This window comes from Lissotriton vulgaris, chromosome 3_1 (genome assembly GCF_964263255.1).
Source record: "Lissotriton vulgaris chromosome 3_1, aLisVul1.2, whole genome shotgun sequence".
Classification (NCBI taxonomy): domain Eukaryota; kingdom Metazoa; phylum Chordata; class Amphibia; order Caudata; family Salamandridae; genus Lissotriton; species Lissotriton vulgaris.
The window spans coordinates 728,917,140-728,936,405 of NC_141689.1; the positions used below are offsets into that span (position 1 = coordinate 728,917,140).

At 45.6% G+C, this 19,266-nt stretch overlaps 1 protein-coding gene across 8 annotated transcripts in view; it reads right to left on the bottom strand.

The window, feature by feature from the left end:
• Nucleotides 1–2,094: 2,094 nt before the first annotated feature.
• YTHDC2 (YTH N6-methyladenosine RNA binding protein C2) overlaps nt 2,095–19,266 on the bottom strand; it is a 1,208,271-nt gene continuing 1,191,099 nt past the window's right edge. For 4 of the 8 annotated variants that reach the window (XM_086961042.1, XM_086961043.1, XM_086961044.1 and 1 more), the window contains one exon: nt 6,561–6,693. The gene's annotated coding sequence lies outside the window, so the exon portion shown is untranslated. Of the gene's footprint in view, nt 6,694–19,266 lie in introns of all 8 variants that reach the window. The other 4 variants (XM_086961045.1, XM_086961046.1, XM_086961047.1 and 1 more) reach the window with 2 other exon arrangements.

The window sequence follows — 19,266 nt, forward strand, 5'->3', positions numbered from 1 at the left end:
GAGGCCTGAAGAGGTTTAGAGACCCGCAGGGGGCGACTCCCCTCTAATATAAGCTAGCAACACAAAAATGCACCCCTGGGTCAAAAATCAAAATAGAGTGTGGGGAGTCCCTTTTAAAGGATGGTTTCCCTCCCCCACCCATAGGTGGCATGCTTCATCACTGGGTAACCTCCTCGCACTGAGAACCTAGTCGCACTTGCGGGCTAAAACCCCCTCACTGAGAGGGAGTAGCTTGGATGTTTTATGATATGGTCAAGAAGTATTGTAAAACCTTGAGATGAGGCAGGCGTGAAGTGAGTGAAAGGGGGGGGGGGGGTGTGAAAACGAACTCCCTGGTATGTCAAAACATACTTTAATAGGACATCCAGAGGTCAGGATTAAAAAAAGTGGGCTATGGCAGGAGGATTCAACCTGTCTTAGACTCTTGCTGGTCGATATGTTTCAGCCTATAAACCCTCCGTAGAGGTGTAGTGGCTTTCCTCAGGACCAAAACGTGAGAATTAAAGTGAAGAAACCACACATACCAAACTAAGTAAGTAGTTAGGAAGGCATACAACCAGCTAGTCGGTATTTTAATCATTCGAAAATTCCTCTGGTCAGCGTCTACCCTGAAAAAAGACAAGTGTTAAAAGGGCAGAGTAAACATATTTTACTCGCACTCTTTTATCAAATGCCACATGCAAACATTATCAGTGCAGATGTGGCCCTACACAGTGTCAGGATAATCAATTTGTAATGCTTACCAGTATTGTCGACCTTCCGAAGTGGGCAATGGGGCCGCTCGATTCCGGGAAGACGTCGGCCCAACACCAGAAGGCGCCGGAGATTGAGGTTTCGGAGTCGTAAACCTTGATGCCGGAAACTGCCATGACTGAGCCGTCTGCATGAAAGGCACGAAAGGTGCCTGGGCATACTACTGGGGGATGCCCAAATTAAAGGCAAGCGGACCCACAGTGCACCGGTAGGGTAAGATGCCTTGGCAAACATGCCAAACGTCGCATTTAGGAAATGCGACAGATTCGCACCTGGTCCTGGAAAAGGAGGATAAGGATCTGAAGCCCCCTGGTCTAGATCCATCCGAGGCCTTACAGGGGGTTGAGGCTGTGGTGCCGGAGACATCGGAATCGGTGCAGGCACAGCCGCAGAAGACTCCCTGGGTGCCGGGGAATCCTTAGGCGCCGACGAGTTCCTCGACGCCGGAATGTGGGCCAGAGAAGGAGTAGGCGACGTTGAGATGGCATCCTTGTCATGATGCCGCTTTACGGGGGAGGCCGACCTCGAAGCCCTGCACTTCCAAGATCGACATCAAGACCCATGTCTTCTCTTTTTCTTGTGCTTCTTCGACTTCGAAATTTGCGAGGGCGACGACTTCGATCTCTTGCGACCCATCTTCTGTTTTTTGCCCGCGCCATGAAGAGGTTCGCCTCACGTTATTTCAGCGTCTTCGGGTTCATCTTTCAACAGCACGAACACCCTTCCACGTCATGGTCCGCAGAAAGACACCAGAGACGGTCGTCATGGGGATCCGTGATGGACATATGACCCCCACACACCCTGCAGGGCTTGAAACCCGACTTCTTCGAAGTAGCCATTCTCCCTGCAACACGAAGTACAAGATATAAACAATGTTATGACATGTAAAATGGAGAGGCCCAGAAAAAAACGTTACATGAAGACGGCGTGGAAAAAAATAACTGATGTCAGCACACCGACGAGGTCTTCTTATGCTCCGGTGACTTCATATGGAGTTGCGAGCAGAGCTGTGCTATTGTGACATCTACGTCGATGTGGGACAGCTAAGAAAAGAATTTCCGTGGAATGCTGGTGCAGGGGTAATTCAAAAGGTGAGGAATCCATAGGCAGATGTATCCATCAGAAACCGATTGTTACTTCCCAGACACTCAGAACTGGATAAAGAAATTAGTGCAAAGACGTTAACTTTTATTTATTATGTGTTAGTACTAATCACGAATGAAAGGAATGCAGAAGGAGCAAAGTATGGAGCGGTAGAAAGTGAAGGGAAGGAAGTATGGACACAGAATCAGAGGAAGGGACAAGGAAAATAACAACTAACAAATGGATACGACACAGTAATGTAGTTCAAAAGTGCAATTATAATAACTTTATTTCAAAAACATATTTACACAAAATGTTAAACAATGTGCAATTGTTTACATGTACATTAGGTACACTATGTACATTTTGTTTTACTACATATGGCAAGTTATGGCAAGCTAAGAAGAAGTTAACAGTATGAATTAAGAGGAAGGACGTTGTAACATCACAGGTGCAATCTTTTACAGCAATTTTAATCTACATATCTGAAATATATTTAGGCAGAAGGAGATGTAAACTTTGGAGTGGCTGGTTCCTTTGTCAAATAATAATGCATTTAAGAGATTTCTAACTTTACGAAAATCTGATTTGTTTTGTGAAGCATCGCAATACCCTGGGAATGGCATCATTTGCAAGGACACTTTGGGCCCAATTTAAATACTGGCGTACAGAGTATTCTCCCTTGGTCTGGAGGAGGACTTTACGCTCGCTTGGCTGAGACTACTCCACCCACTAGATTTATACATGACCACCTAGCTGGCGGTCATTTATCAAAGTATTGGCAGGACCTGCTGTAAAGGCACACATCTGCACATACAGTTGTAAGGCTTATATCCTTGTTCCATGTCCTGACCCATATCTTTACTATGTTAGCTGTGTCTGCATCACTAGACAAGCAACGTGTTGACAATTCCCAATTTCTTTCAAAAGCACTCACCTTCAATAGGCCCTTCTCTAACACCGTGAACGGCCATAAAGGGAGGCTTTCCCTTCAATCCATCTGGTTTTTGACTATCTCAACTGAAACAGATGGTACTGGGCATGGCTTTGCCAGTGCCTTTTATATAATTTCCTAGGCCCTCCTGAGTGTAGAACAGTTCCTGCTGGGCAGAACTAGACACGTCAAAGTGGAGGAGAATGCCCCACAGGGTTAAAGCAGAGCTTTGTCTCAGGTGGAGGAGAGAACCATAGTATCTGCCGGATTGAGGTTAGGCTGGCTGGGCTGCTGCAATCCTCGCAGGTACCTTGATCAATGCTCCATCCTGTTGGGTTCTGAAAATCAGACACAGGGGAGGATCCTTGTACTCCAGGATACTGCCCATAACCATGCAATGATTTTCTAGATGCCACTAGGAAGCAGAAGCAGAAAACCTGCTGCAGGAGTCCTAAAATGCCACCTGGTGCTGTAGTTCACCAGCTACATGTTTGGCAACGCACTGAGGAGGGATATGGTACATTGATGGTAATTTCCCACTGATAACTGACTGCTTCACATTTCTGCAGCATGCTGCTGGTCACAGGAGTTTAAGCAAGTAACCCAAGAGTGTCTCTGTACTAGAGGATAGCACCAACAAAAAGGCCTTCTGGGGTAAATGTCCCATAGGTGTATAGGGTGCTGCAACTTATCCATACTCTGAAAAGTATCACGCTGACCAGGTGATGGATACATACACAAGGTCAACAGTTATTTGAGCATGCCTACACAAATGGTGCTCTGGGTTAATGGTGTTTCAGGCAGCGGGTTAAGAGAGCCAGTACAGTATACAAACAGGAATCAGATATATTTTCCATGCTATAGCTCAGGGTTATCCAAAGTCGGTCCTGGAGGGCCAGATCCTGGCCAGATGTTTCAGATAACTACATTTATCTAAATGGGGAAATGCTAAAAATCTGGAATGACCCGGCCCAAGCTTCAAAACCAACTGTAAAGACAACACAAGGACTAGGTAAGGGGCTCATGCACATTTTCTCCCCAGTAGTGACTGCAGCTCACTAGAGTTAGCAGGTATTTTAAGTAGCAACCCAATATGTAGTCTAGGCATTACTGGAGCCACCTGCCATCTTGTCTCTGCTGCCGAACCGCGAATACTCACGTTTGTAGAGCACACTGGGGTATGATGCTCTAGCTATCCGGCAGTTCTCAGGCACTGGGATAATGGCCGTGTGGGTGCCCTTATGGTGAGTTGCTGTACTGAAGGTTACAGCAGCGATGACATTAACAGTTCAACTTTAAACTATGACAAGTCTTCCAATTCCCAAGCCAGAAAAAGGAAGCAGTGCAACAGGGAGCCAGAAAAAGTTGCAGGATGACAGCTAGAACTTCGATACACGAAAGTTGTTTTTACGACCAATATTTAAAGAATATGGTATAAAGAACAGTGCACAGGCAGCAGAACTGTTAACGGAAATTATCTCTTTAGATATTGCAAGTGCACTAGGGAGATTTATGTTGGAGGTTAAAAAAGTTTTTTATGTATATAAAACCGGGATTTTATGAAATTCATTTTAGGCTAATAGGATACATTTGGAAAGGAAATCATTAATTACTGTGGTACTGTATTCTTTTTATTATTTATAAATGATTATAATGTGCTATGGAAAGAAGGGAATGGTTCCTTTATTATTATGTTTAAGGACCAACGGTCTGAATAAACATTACCTTGAACTTGACAGCTAGAACCCATCTTTCCTACTTATTTCTTCCCCCTCTTCATTAACTTTCTCATGGCCAGAAAATGGAAAAGATGCAGATTATACTGTCTCATCCCCCCAAACAAGAGTAGGACTATAATCTGAAGTGGAAAGACTGCTGATTGGAGAAGCTGGTTCTCAAGCTCCTTACTCACATCAGCACACGTGGTCAGGATCTGCACGCAGCTGCGGTTAGGTTTCAAATGTTTTACAAGAGTGCATTTCAAATGAAAGAGCAACTGACTCATCTTGTCAGCAAACGAACCAGCTTAGGCCTCAGAAATTCCAGCTGGTGTCCTTGGTGTGATAATTTTCTTGAAAAAGTAAGGCAAAGAGAATACGTTCTCAATAGGCACTTCATTAATTGCCACACCTGCCCACTTAGTGAAACAATTTTGAAGGTTTCATGTAAATAGACTTTGGTAAATGTAACCTCATTAGATTTAGTGGTGAAAAAAACCTAACTACGTGAGACAGTGGCTCTACAATTTAGATGTAATTAATAGGAGATCAAACCTTTAGACACAAGATAGAGGCTTATTCATTGGCATTTTAAATTAGTGTTGATGTTTTCTTACAAGTGAATGTCTCGTTGTTTTCAACAGAAGAGGCCCAAATGTGAATTCAACATTTTTATTTATTTTGATTGCACAGAGCGTTCTTTGATCACCACCTCCCTTCATCATGCAGGTCTTTATTCTACCTCATTGCAAGCTCCCCTTTCCCAGTTCTGCTTTTCACATGTATATTCTCCTATCCGCCAGCTTGGGTGTAGAGCACCCTTTCTGCCTCCGCCTCCTCCTACTGACTTGATATCAGCTGTGTTTCGTTATCTAGTTGCACCCTTACACTTTGGGCAATCTGCTCCCATTCTTTTCCGGTCTTGTTTTCACATTGTTTTGGTCAGCAGGGTTTCTTCTGCAGAAAGACCACTCTTAGGTGTTTTAGACATCCATATATGTAATGGATAGGATAGATCCCAAATTGTTTAACATTTTGGACAGGCCACCTCCAAAAGCAACTGAGACCTTGGGTTCAGAAGGGAGCCAGAAGGGAGCCAGGCAGGAGTCATGACAGAGTCCATTACCTCTCTAGCCATGAAAGTGCTTCAGAAGGGCCATCAAAAAGGGGCAGGTCTTTTGCTGGTCATGTCCGTGAGCCACTCTAACCCCCCTGAAAAAAGAAACCAAGACTTCAAAGGCTGCCGATGATGTCATGGGAGGTTGTAAAATCCACTCTACCCTCGGATATCAGCTATTCTCAGCCTGCACACAATGTGAGTTGGAAACACTCTCAGCAGGGGTTTCCACCGCACATTGTCCGCCACCGTGTGACATCGACTCCTCACCACGTGAAAGATGCCGATATCGTCCTCACCATGTGAAAGAAGCCGATATGATACACGGTGGTGCTGTGTGAGTTGGCAGGTCTGCAAATTGTTGCTCATTTTCAACTCCATTGTCCCATAACATTTTAAAATAAATTAACTGCAAAGATTCTTCTCTCCTTTCAGTCTAATCTCCACATGGACTTTTCTTTATTTGGTCTTCCTCCACTACGCTTTACTAGACGTAATATATCTGCAATCTTTTAATATCCTACCTTTTTGGGTGCTAAGGAAGCTGGTGGAACTTCAAATAGAATAAAGGTAATTACATCTGAGGTATCACTTTAATCAGTGCACGGCAAATGACTCACATTTGTGGTCATCAGCATATATCCCAACGGTTCCATGAATAGCGGAAGACACATTTATGCCTGTGGTTCTCTTTCAGTATTTACAAAAGCACTTGAAATGTTTGGGCTTTCAGAATCTTAAACATAGAAGACATAATCTTACTTAACTAAAAACGGGTAAGCAACAGCTATCTTAACACGCAGAATTTCAAAAAAAGATATGCTTAAAAAGAATTACATAACTATTCCCTGAAGAATTTTTAATCAAACACGAATCCGATCTAATTCTTGCTTAATCAAACATAAATTATGAAATATCTTAACATTCATTGTGATCAGACTTTGAAATTAAAAGAGTGCACATGAAAGTATAAGACTGTACATATACAAATATGATATTCATTCCAAAATTACTAATAATTCCGCATGCTGTCTTCAATCAGCCGAGTGCACTCAGGGGCTGCAAAACATTTTTACAATCTTCATTTTCTGGAATATAAGAAACACGAAATACAAATGAACATATATACATTAAAAAAATCAGCAATACATCACACTATTTTACAATTTTCTATTGAAAAGGGAAACGCCTAAAAGTAACACAACTAGTTAAAACAAACACAGACAAGCTAATTCGGCCTGGCATTAGCAGGACGTTTGTAATGGAGTCAAATTTGTTGAACGGGCATTATTCTACATATTATTTTCAGTACTAATCAGAATACATTTAAAAAGGGATCACAAGCAGTGATAGGGAAAAGATCAATTTTCAGAATGTTTGTTTTTTCTTTGTATTCCTTCTGGTGCGAGTGATGACATTTATTAAGGTATCGCGGTGATGTGTGCCAGTGATCGTACACATGATATAACAGGTTTGAAAGAAACAGCAAGCCCAATTAGAGCTTAAATGAACCGGCAACACTACTACTTTAGCTATACGTGCTTGGAAGCTGAAGAAGGGGCTGGCCAACTATTCAACAGTTTAACTCCACTTCCTGCTACGTTGCTATGTGCCAAAGACTTGCATGTTTCCAAATCGCCAAGTATTTGCAGTAAATGTATGTATATTCAGTGCTTCGCAATTGCTAGCAGTCCATGTCAAACTTAACCAAATCCCAAGCACATGTTCAAAATAATTCTTTCACGGGTAGGTCTGACTTTTTCATAGAAATGAAGGCATTTAGCCTGGAGTAAGTCAAGAATAAGGTGTGCATGCTCACATATACATCTTTGTGACTTGGACTCCTAATCTACAACAATCTGTCTAGTTTTCGGCGTATTTCCCTCTAAATTATAAATTGGTATGGAAGGAATATCTTTATTAATTATAAAGTGATGTTTATTTACGTTGTTTTAGTTAGCTTAACTAGGTCACAAATATAATTCACAGGGATTCCGCATGTTTGCAGATCCATCCATTTAAAAGTTCCTTAACTACTTTCCTTAGTGCATATTTCTCTTTTGTATTATTCCACCTTTATAAAATAGACAAAATGGGTCTCATTTTATGGATTATGTTCTTGTCAGAATAAAATGTATTTGTCTGTCTACCTTAGGGGGAAGCCATGTCAATATATTCTCGTACGTAGCAACAATAAATGCTTATGCGAGTCACAAATGTATTTTCGTCGTTCATTTTGAAATGGCTCATGATATAGTCTGCTTCAATGATACAATGTAATTTCCTTCTTAATACAGAAAATGTACTTTGCATTAATTCATGATTTAGGCATTTTACTAAAGTAACTTATTTATTTAGTACTATTTTTACAATGTTGATTGGTTTATGTCATGTATCTTTCTTAGCACAGACCTATGATACCATTTCACCCCATGTCAAGAAAATTGTTTTTAACTTCTCTGAAACTATAAAATGTGCCTTTTTTGGGATGTGTGCTAAACATTTTGCTCGTTTCTATGAAGGCAGATTCTATGATCGTCTGTTTCTTTGATTTATGCTTAGAAGCTCTTCTTTGCCTAACAACCAAGCAGTCCACATGTTGGACTGTTAACTGAATTTATAATTAGTCTTTTCCTTCATTTTGAACAGAGTGATCTCCACGTTAGTCGGGCTGCTAATTTATCTCTTTTCTTGTAGGTCCTTTTGTTGACTATCCTTTAACCTACAAATGGAATAGATTAAGCTAGTTTATTTCATTTCATGAAGCTTTATTCCGTTCATATGATATAATGACCATAAAAGCATACAGGCAACATATATTAAATTAACAATATGCAGATTAAAACCACTTGCAGAATTTAAAATATCATGCTTTTCCTGAGATGAATAGATTTACATAAAAAGGTCGCAGTAAAAAAACATGTGTCAGAAGAATTTACATTAAAAATCAGCTTCATGGCCTCCTCAACATTATAGATACCATATTTAATAAACATAGGCTTCAAAAAAGCCACCCTAAAGTTCTTGTAGAGAGTACAGATCAGCATAAAGTGCAACGTACTTTGTTTGGAGTGTCCATCACAAGGACAGGGACCAACAGGGTATTTTTTTTTATGCGGAAAAGCCACCAAATGGTGAGCCAATCCAAACCTAAGTCTCGTAAGGACAAACCTGTGAGCTGGTCTAGTTACCTTACTCAAGTATAATTGGAAACCTTCACATTCAGTGTACTTACTGTAGAGATTAAGAGTAGTCAAGTGGCCATTAGTTGACAAGCGCTTTTGGACTCTATACATCATAAATTTGTTTTTCATCTCCTGCTTGGAGAAATCTCCTGCAGCACCCGGGTCCTCTATAATATTAAGGCCATAGATTCCCCGAAAGTTTTCTGCAATATACTTTAGCCATGGATTTAGGCCCAGATCTCTGTACTGGGGTGAATGTATGACATTGTTCTGCATTCTGTCCATCAACTATTGTTTTTGCATTTGTCACCCGAGTGGGATGGGTATGCTCAGCCGTGAGTCCCATGCTCTCCACACCACTGGAGTCAAGCTATCCTGGCTCAAGACGGCTGATAGAAAGAAACCAGTCCTAGAATGCTTGATTCCGGTCCAAGAAAGACATGGCTTGGCAGTTCGGGCTGGACTGTTCCCATGAGGCACAGGGTCAAGGCTGATTTGCATATGGCCATGTCTGAACTGGGGTGGTGTGGAGTGCAAAAAAACGATGGATTTAGGCCCAGATCTCTGTACTGGGGTGAATGTATGACATTGTTCTGCACTCTGTCCATCAACTATTGTTTTGGCATTTGTCACCCCGAGTGGGATTGGTATGCTCAGACGTGAGTCCCATGCTCTCCACACCACTGGAGTCAAGCTATCCTGGCTGAAGATGGCTGAGAGTCAGAAACCGGTCCTAGGATGCTTGATTCCGGTCTAGGAATGACATGGCTTGGCAGTTCGGGCTGGACTGTTCCCATGAGGCACAGGGTCAAGGCTGATTTGCATATGGCCATGTCTGAACTGGGGTGGTGTGGAGAGCAAAAAAACGATGGATTTAGGCCCAGATCTCTGTACTGGGGTTAATGTATGACATTGTTCTGCATTCTGTCCATCAACTATTGTTTTTGCATTCGTCACCCCGAGTGGGATAGGTATGCTCAGAAGTGAGTCCCATGCTCTCCACACCGCTGGATTCAAGTTATCCTGGCTGAAGACGGCTGATAGCCAGAAACCGGTCCTAGGATTCTTGATTCCGGTCCAGGAAAGACAAGGCTTGGCAGTTCGGGCTGAACTGTTCCCATGAGGCACAGGGTCAAGGCTAATTTGCATATGGCCATGTCTGAACTGGGGTGGTGTGGAGTGCAAAAAAAGATGGATTTAGGACCAGATCTCTGTACTGGGGTGAATGTATGACATTGTTCTGCATTCTGTCCATCAACTATTGTTTTTGCATTTGTCACCCCGAGTGGGATGGGTATGCTCAGACGTGAGTCCCATGCTCTCCACACCACTGGAGTCAAGCTATCCTGGCTGAAGACGGCTGATAGCCAGAAACCGGTCCTAGGATGCTTGATTCAGGTCCAGGAAAGACACGGCTTGGTAGTTCGGGCTTGACTGTTCCCATGAGGCACAGGGTCAAGGCTGATTTGCATATGGCCATGTCTGAACTCGGGTGGTGTGGAGTGCAAAAAACGTTGATTTAGGCCCAGATCTCTGTACTGGGGTGAATGTATGACATTGTTCTGCATTCTGTCCATAAACTATTGTTTTTGCATTCGTCCAGAAGGCAAAGCACTGGTCCAGAGATGCACTGGTTTTAAAGCCGATGCACTTGGTTTCTCCATGGAGTTGAGGGGACGCATCGATTGTCTCTCGCTGCAGTGGTGGCAATGCGTTAGTTCGGATGCATAGTTTCGATGCGCTGGTTCCAGTTGCGATGCGCCAGTTCTGTTCCTTGCAACAGCAGTGATGCGTTAATTCTGCTCCATGCAGCAGAGGATGCATCAGTTCCACTGGAGCAAGCACCAGGATCCACTTCCAATGGACCAGGCATAGGAGCGGGGGGTAAGACTTTGATATCGCTGAGGCTTAAAACAAGAGGCAAGTCAGCATGTCCTTGGAGATCGCTATCGGTTCAACTCAGGACTTTGAAGTTAGCAGAATTTGCAAATATTGCAGGATGTTCTCCAAGAAATTAGAGGCAATAGTCTTAGCTGACCTTGTGCTTCTGTGCTACATACCAATGTCTGAATTTCCTCTTTAATATCAGAGACACTGCATCATTTCCATAGTTGGGCTAGTGCGCAGACTTTTTTATATTGATAATTCTTAAATCCCCGCTCTGGGTCTCTAATTCTCAGACAATTTATCTCCTAACATTTACAATATTTTAATCCGTCTTGTTTATGCTTTGATCAAGCTTCAGCATCACAGAATACAGTGCCCTTTTCTCCTTCCTTAGCTTTTGGATTGCTAGTAAAAGGATGGAATTGTTTTTTCCAGCTGCAGCATTCCCAACAATGTTTCTTTTCTTCTAAATCTCTTCAGAATAATATATGTGCCCAATTAGGGTAAGTCAAGCTATCACAATGTCTTTCTATAGAATAAAGTTACACAAGAGAAATGTATTGTTCTCTAACCATTGCAGTTTCCTTAAAGCGGAGAGATCACAATACAAATGTAGTTTTAACTGTTCAAGCATTATAGTTACTTTCTAGCTTCCCTACAATAACAACATATCACCAAATCATGGCCATCAGCCAACCTATGAAGGAGGATTTGGCAAGTATTGTTCTAGACATTTTACTGGGAAGATAATGCTATATTCCGCATGGCTGGCATGAGCATGACTTAGACCATGTAGCCAGAAAGGCATCCGTAAAGTCTTCATTAAAGGCAATAGCATCTCTGATGAAGCTGGCCATGGTTGAAGAATTCCAGTCAATACAGTTGATTCCATCTCCCCAGTGGGAAACTTCAATTATAGTGCTAAGCCGCTTTCCAAACCACTACTGCAGATGTACAGTTTTCTTCAGTTGGTGGCCAAGTGGCGAATGTAACTCCATTTCAGGAAACATACATAGCCTACTGGAATTTTGTAAGTCTACCTAAATTTAATCTTCAGAATAAATAGGAGAGAGAAACCTATCCCCTTCCTTATCATCACTAGTACCTTGAGGGACATTGGGTGCTTCTTGCACTGCACATTCAGATGGAAATGGAGCTCATACATTTTTTAAACCTTTCCCCTGCCTCTCTTTCCGCTCCCTCCGTAAGCGACAACACAATCTGTGTGTCATCAGCATAGGAGGTGAGCTGAAACCCAAATGATCGGATGATATAAGCCAGGGGGGGGGGGGGGACATTGATTTTAAAAAGGGTAGGGCTCACAGATGAGCCCTGTGGCACCCCACAAGGAAGCGAAAAGGGATCAGAGACATTCCCATCGAGATCCACGGTCTGGGTCCTATCTGCCAGAAAGGAGTGTAGCAGTTTCCTTGCTAGACCCTTGACTCCAATGTCCGAGTGCCGATTCAGCAGGACCCCATGGTGGACAGTATCAAAGGCCGCGGATAGGTCCAGGAGGATTAAGATGGCACTTCCTTCCCTATCCACGGCCTCTCTGATCTCCTCCGTTGATTTTATTAAAGCCACCTCAGTACTGTGAAAGGCTCTGAACCCAAACTGCGAAGGGTCTAAGGAGTTATTAGCCAAAATGAAATTACTAAGTTGGATGTTCATTTCTTTCTCCAGTATTTTGGCGGGCAGCGGAAGTCTAGAAATCGGGCGATAATTGTTCGAGTCCTTGGGGTCCATAGATTGCTTCTTCAGCAGAGGGAGCACGGAGGCTTTTTTCCAGTCCCTAGGAAAATTTCCGGTCTGTATAACTGAGTTTAATCGGGGTGTCAGAACTTCTCCAATGATTTCTGGAATTAACGTAACAATTCCCGTGGGACAAGGATCACCAGGTGCGCCGGATTTTAGCATTCTCAATAGGGGTAAAATGATCCAGAGAGCCTTGGGTGGTAACTAGGTGGCCTGAGTCCGTGAGATTTGAATCTGACTGTTTCCCATTTATTTGACCTACCAAGGAGATGAAGATAGTTTCAACTTTTACTTTTACGAATATTATACTTTGTATAATTCGTTCATCATTTTGTATACATTATTTATAAAAATATTTTTCTATGCAAAAAAAAGATATAAGAATATCAATGATAAAATAATAAACCATTTATATCTATATTTATTGTGTATCAGCAATTTGTATTTAGATCATATGCATTTCTTGTTAGTCTAGAGTAACCATGTCGGTTTAAGGTAAAACACACTGTGCCCTGTGTTTTTGTTTTTCCACAGAAGGGTTGCATATACAAAAATGACATCTGAGAAGATATATAGTGTGTGTCATCCCGAAGTGAACAAAGCTGAATTGAGGAAAAGGGTGGCAAGATATCAAGGAAAGTATGTGGAAAGGCACAATGATAAGAAAGCAACAGAAGTTTAATGTGGGTGATTTGGTAAGTGTTAGTATAGGTTTGAATGGTAGGAGCCATTTTTCTAAGTGTTCGAGTCTAAAGAAATATAGTGTGGTAAGTGGCAACTCAGTGTGGCTGGAGAGTGGAAGGAAGTCAAATGCACGAAAGGTGACAAGGTGTAATGATTTGGAGAGTTGTGTCTTGTTGGAGAACACTACAAACTTTAACACACCAACTCACAATGGAAGAGTGGGTGATGTCCTGCTTGCTAAGACAAGCGTGGGAATGTGAATTAAGACCTTGCAGATTCAATGATAATGTGTTTTATTAATGTATTCAATATGTTTTGCTTACTTGTGTATAATATTAATTTTTATGTTTCATAGTTATAAAGCTTATGTTTGAAATTGTATGGAAGGGGGATATGGTGTGTTTTAATTGGAGTAAGGTTGGAATTATCTATGGAAGGGTTGAGTATTCCAGAACCTTGGCAAAGGAGAGCTGGCCTGCCAGGGGTTGTATGCCTGCATTTTATGATCTTCAATAAAGATTCACGTTCAACTACTGCTTCCTGTTGGTTAAAAACAAACTGAGATTTTAAAACCTCTATATAGACCTTGGGTAGGTGTAAAAGTCAGTACCTGGGCGTGGCCAAGTAAGATGGCGGAGCAGTCGTGATTCTGCTCAGCTCCGTATCCCCCGATCGACGAATGGCCGTACCGGCAGACTAGGGACGTCTCCTCTGGCTGTCTTGATGTCTGCTCCCTTCCGAGTGCTGGCTGGCCTGCAGAGCTGGGATTCCGCTGGGTTCAGTGAGTGACCGCCGAGCCCGGGAGGACCGTGAGCCCTGGGCGCCATTTTGCGACTGCCGGTGCCAGGAGCCCCGTGGGCGCTTTGGAGAGCCGGACAACATTGAGGGCCCCCGAGCTGCCAATGCGGGGACCCCTAGCTGCGGGACTGAGGAAGAGGGCGGCAACCGCACAGTGGAGCGCCGCCGAAGTGGAGCTGCGCGACCGGGGGCTCCCGGCCCGGTAATGGCGCTACATGACTGAGTGACAGAGTGTGGCTGCTTTGGCGGGGCGAGACTGAACAGTGGGGGGGGGGGCGTCTCATGGGCCATGGGTCTCAGAAGGTTGCCGCACCGCGCCCCCCCCCCTGCGTATTCGAGTGAGGCAGAGTGGTGCCTTTCCCCGCGCAGTGGCGAAGTCTCTCTCACAAGCCTGACCCTAAGATGGCGGCAGTTGAGGAAGAGAGGCGGAATTGAAGCTATGACTCCACCAGGGTGGTGAGGAGCCAGCATAAGAAGAAGCGCCACGGAATATACACCCTTCTGTTGTGGCTGCAGTGGTGCCCAGGCGTCGGAGAGGGCTTGGGTGAGGCTCGTCCTCTCTGGGGGGCCCCTATTACAGTCCCTGCTTGAGGGCTTCCGGGGCAGCGTTGCACCCATCGGATGTTGAGAGTACTCCTCGCGGGACGGGCGGAGGTTAGCCTGGATCGCTGGTTAGACTGGGCGTTCACCGGGCACTGCGCAGGTCAAAGGAGGGGGCCTTATGCCCCCTCCTACAAGGTTTCTCAATACTTCAAGGCCGCTGAGAAGTCAGCCTCCGTGGGGGACGCCGCACCCCTGCCCGAAATGTCACTTACGCGTGAAGACCTGTTGCCACCCTCCGGGACTTTAAAGTAGAGCTTTGCCGAGAATTCAAGCAGGACTTGCGCACTTCTGTTGATCAACTGAAGGCTGATCTCACTGAAAAGCTCACTACCCTTCGGCAAGATGTGGATGCAGTGGGATCTCGAGTGCTGGAGGTGGAAGGGCAAGCAAACACAATGTGGGATCAGCAACAGTCCCTTCACGTGCAGCTCCAACAGGCTTTACTCAAGGCGGAGGACCTGGAGAACAGGACCCGGAGGGAAAATATCCGGATCCGTAACCTGGAGGAGGGGGCGGAGGGGCCGGACTTGGAGGCCTTTGTGTCTGGTCTCTTCGCTGAGATTCTAGCACCTCAGCAGCTCAATATCAAAATAGACAGAGTTCACCGTGTGGGAGCCCTTCAGGCCGAAAGCCGCAGGTGCCCTCGAGATTTCCTGGTCAAGCTACACTCCTTCAAGGTGAAAGAAGCCATTCTTGTGGCCTCCAGGAAGCTGAAGGAGGTGTCCTTCCAGGGCCATGGGTGTTCTCTTTATCAGGACTTGGCTTCGGCGACTCTGGCCCATCGCCACCGCGAAACTGCAGGAAGACAAGATTCGCTGTAGATGGGCCTTCCCCTTTGGACTCATCTTTGAATATGGTGACAAAACTCACCACATCTACGAGTTGGTGGAGGGGCTGGGTCTTCTGCTCCCAGAGGAGCCTTCAGATGCAAGATCCAGGGTGCCGGCGGGATCATCGCGGAGTGACTCCAATCCTTGGCGCGCCGTCACAAAGAATCGTTGGTCTGTTCCTGATCTGCTGTGTGTTTATTGTACCTTCCAGATGAACTCTGATGTTGACCGCCTGTTGGCTGGCTGGATCGTTGGTGGGTCTTCAGAAAAGATCGGGCCGCACTAGTCTTACCCGCCAGGACCTTCTTCGTTCAATCTCCGGATCTGCATCGCCGCTGGAGCTTTCGAGAGGCGGCCACTGCCAGAGGCTCTGGAGGTCCTCTGACCTTTGTCACTTAACGTCGGGCCGCTTGGACTCCTCTCTTTCTCAGAGGGAGCTTCCCTTTTGATGTTTGTTCACCATGTAGCTCTGGAGAGTCTTCTAGGACCAATGGACGATGGTGGTGCCATGCCTGGGCCCGGCGATGGGCGAGGCGACGGGAGGGCTACTGAGTGCAGTCTTGGCATACTAAGGACACTGAGGTTTTTATTTTTATTGGTTGCCTGCCATGTAATCGTTCCTTAGTTTCTCTTGACACTTTGATCGGGGGTGCAAGTCTTGTCAGTGATACCCAGTATTTTTTCCTATGTGTTTGGGGGGGGGGGCGGTTTAGACCGGGGGCCCTCGGATCCTTCGGTGGGGTTGGGAGGGTGGAAGGGAAGGTTTCGGAGGAGGGGAGGATATTCAGTGGTGATTGGGGAGGGGGGGGGGGGGGGGGGGGTTGTGCATCTGGTGCTCTTTGTTTGGTGAGACTGGCTTATAACCCGTTGGCGATACGAGGAGGGGTGCCTAGTACGGGAAGGTTTGGGCGGTGGGACGGAGATCCCTACGGAAACCCGGGGAGGGGGCTCTCTTTTCTTTTTTTTAAAAACCTTTATTATAGCATTCAAGAAAATACAGGCATGGGCCTACAACCGCGGGGGCTGGCCGCTAGATAGAGTAAGACCACCAATATTACAGTACTACACAGCCCATCAGCCGACAACCCAGAGGTTCGGCGGCGATTCAGGACAAAACTGGTGTAAGAATGCATAATTAAGTTTCAGAATGAGTCAAAGGTTTTGTTTTATATTATATGAGAGAGGATCAGGTGTCATACAATCAAACCAGATAATGCGGGGGACAGGGTAAGAAACAGGATAGACACATAATAACCACTGTGATGGAGAATCAGCGCCAAAGGATACAGATCGATGCAAATGAACACACAATATACATTCCATGTTGCGCCAATTCTCGGAGCCTGCCCACCTGGAAATCGGATATCAGAAAAGCATGAGCACTAGATACAAGCATACGATAAAAGTCCGAATGATTCGTAGCTATACTGATCCTTAAGAAAAAAAAGGAAGGAAAAGAAAGGCCATAGAAAATAAAAAAGGCAAAATAAAAAAAAACCTGTCCAGCCCCCCACCCTGCACCCCTGCAGATGGCTACAGCCTAACCCCACTAGCAGCGTGCCTGTCGCCCCTAATAACTAAAACCCTAAAGGAAGGAAAAAGAATGGAGGAGGGCATAGACATTCGGGCTCCCAACCCCTTTAGACCCCCCGCCAGATACAGCCACCCCCTATCAATAAAAGAACACTTATGACAACACTATAGAAGAGAGTAGAGGGTACCGGAAAACACCGCCCAGCCTCTTAGAGCAAGCAGTTACAGGTCGAACACTTATGGAAGTCACTCCTACCCTTCCCGACCAAGTCAATCCTAACCTTGGCCCTTCCGAACAAGAACACGGACCCCTCCCATCGAGACCCAAAGGCACACAAAGAGGTAATAAAGGAGAAAAGAGTCATCAAAAATCAATCCATGGCGACTCGCAGGTAGCAGGTCCACGGGAACTTTAGACGCTGAAGACCTCTCCCTCCTGGATGAACAGTCCCAATGTATTCTGCACAGGAGTCGTAGAGTCACCAAGAGAGGAGGAGACGACCACAAAGTGAAAGGAAAGTCACAAACAAAAGTCTCCGGGAGGGGAACGCCTTCTGATATCTCCAGAGCCGGTAGCGGCGGAAGGTTCGGTGATACCATAACATCCTCGGGAACACCGTCTCCCAGAGCACCATCCGATGGTTCCAATGTCGGTTTCCTCACGGGGCTCTCGCACAGAGTCAAAATGGCCACGGTTTGAGTGGCTGCAGATTCCTGTTTCAATCGTAAGGCCGGGTCCGGGTCCACCAGGAGCATCTCTGATAGGCGTGAGTCCAATTTGCTCAATAAGACATTAACCTGTGATCGAAATGCCCAAATTTCCGCCAGTACTGACTTCAGCGATGGCTCATGCATTGTTCGATCCACGGTCTCATGCCCGATATCAATCCCAATCACCTCCCCGGGTGAATCCGGAATCCTCGGGAGGAACAAACAGGATCGCGAACGTGCAGATGCGGAGGGTGACCGATCTTTACTCGCAGCCACGGTCCACACCGTTAAGGCTGCAGGCCAGAGGCCCCGAACCACGAACCCCGGCGGCCCCGATACCGGGTCCGCGGGACGAGAACCCCCACTCACCGCCAGCAATAAGCAGGATCACTCCTCCATCGATAATGAGCAATTGAAACGATCGCCGCCAAATTCGGGCTTAAACAAAGCCTCCACTCCGGTTGACCGGACCCAGCCTGGTTCTTCTGGCCGATGTTGTTGCACTGCAGCCCGGCTGTGAAAGTACTCGAGGCCCTGGCTTCACCGCTGGAGCAGGCCGCAAACTTCAACACGACAGAACTTCTTCCAACAAGCCGATAAAAGTTTCCGGATTTCACCATCGGAGTGCAGAACAGTTCATGCACACAGAGACCGGGCGTAAAGTCAGGATAATGTACAGGATATCACGGCGGGTTACGGAGGTCGGCGGAGCCGGGAGCCTAAGCAGCCATCTTGTTTGCTGACGTAGCTCCTCCTTCAGGCTCTCTTTTCTTGATGGTTAACATTGCTTCTTGGAATGTTAAGGGGCTGAACTCCCTACAGAAATGGCAGCAAATTTGGAAGTATTTGAAAGATCACAAATTTGAGGTGGTAGCCTTGCAAGAAACTCATCTTAAGAGGGCTGAGGTTTCTAGGTTGCATCACAGAAATTACCCGATGATTTATACGTCCGCAGCCACAACGAAACACAATGGGGTGGCCCTGCTTTTCCATGTTTCTGCGAATTTCGAACTCGAGTCTTACAAAACAGATAAGGAGGGGAGGCTGTTGTTAGTTAGGGGCCGCTTGCGGGGCAAGCTTTGCACGTTGGTCTCATTATATGCGCCCAACTCGGTGCAATCTGCATTCCTTTCACATGCTCTTGACCAAATAGGAGGGTTTGCGGAGGGTCCTATTGTCCTTTCGGGAGATTTTAACCTCACGTGGCAGGGGTCTTTAGATAGCTCCGGCGCCACCAGGGCGGCCACTAACACCTTCTCGAGTAGACTACGACAAAAAGTCTCTGACCTGGGGCTACTTGATGCCTGGCGTTCCCTACATCCCACCACTAAAGACTATACTCATTTTTTCCATGTCCATAGGACATACTCCAGAATTGATTATATCTTCATTAGTCAATCCCTACTGGGGGCCCTCCAGGCCGCCCAGATTCTCCCGATATCAGTGTCCGACCATAGTTTGATCACTCTGGGCCTCTAATAGAGTGGGACCTCTCCTAAAACGCCGCAGTGGTATTTCCCCTGGCTCTGACCAGGGACCCTGCGGCAAGAGAGGACCTCAGAGCGGCTATTGCTGATTTTTTCCTTCATAACGATCGGCAGGACACAACCCCCCAAAACACCTGGGATGCCTTTAAAGCAGTGATTCGGGGGAAGTGCAGCCAACTTAATTC